The following is an 805-nucleotide window of genomic DNA, read 5'->3' on the forward strand; positions in this document are numbered from 1 at the left end:
GTTCTAATTCTGTCAGTTTTTTTATGCAAAAAGTGATCCTAATTTTTTTGCATAGAAATTTTTGTTTATATTGTGGGCCTGTAATTCTTAGGATTAATGCCTGGGTATGATAATTATATTTATTTATTATATTATAATCATAAATTTTAATATAACACATAATTATAAATAATAATTTTAAAAAATAATGAAATAATACGAAAGACAACAATGTAATCTTAAAAAAAAATATACAATTAAAAATGTACTTTTATTTTTATTTCATGTTGTGTGGTGTTTTTGTACTGTAAAAACCATTTAAAGCAGATTACATTGTAATCTGCTTTTAAATTTCCCGCCCGACCATACCCCCCAATACATCACCACTTGCATCACCCGGAAGATGTCACATCCTCCTGGGTGATGCGAGTGGGGATGTCCCGCCCGCCTCACCCCGACGCTGGAGCTGCTACTCTGCATCTCCAGAGAGATGCAAAGCACAATGCAGGACTTCTGCATCGTGCTTCACATCTCACTCCAGATGCGAGCAGCAATAGCAAATTCTGGGGGTGGTGCCAGCTGGCATCGGCAGTGAGATATGAAGCACAATGCAGAAAGAAGTCCTGCATTGTGCTTCGCATCTCACTGCTGATGCGAGCAGCGGCCCCCTGACGGACCTGTGCCCCAGTATTACAGCGGGTCTGATCGCTGCTGGAGCGCGGGGCAAAGGTAAGGGGGCTTCTAAAGTTACCCCGAGTGCGACTCGGGATTACCGCTTTTTGCATGTAAAAGCCACCCCAAGTCACACTCGGGATTACCGCTAGGG

This window comes from Pyxicephalus adspersus, chromosome 1, assembly GCF_032062135.1.
Source record: "Pyxicephalus adspersus chromosome 1, UCB_Pads_2.0, whole genome shotgun sequence".
Classification (NCBI taxonomy): Eukaryota; Metazoa; Chordata; class Amphibia; order Anura; family Pyxicephalidae; genus Pyxicephalus; species Pyxicephalus adspersus.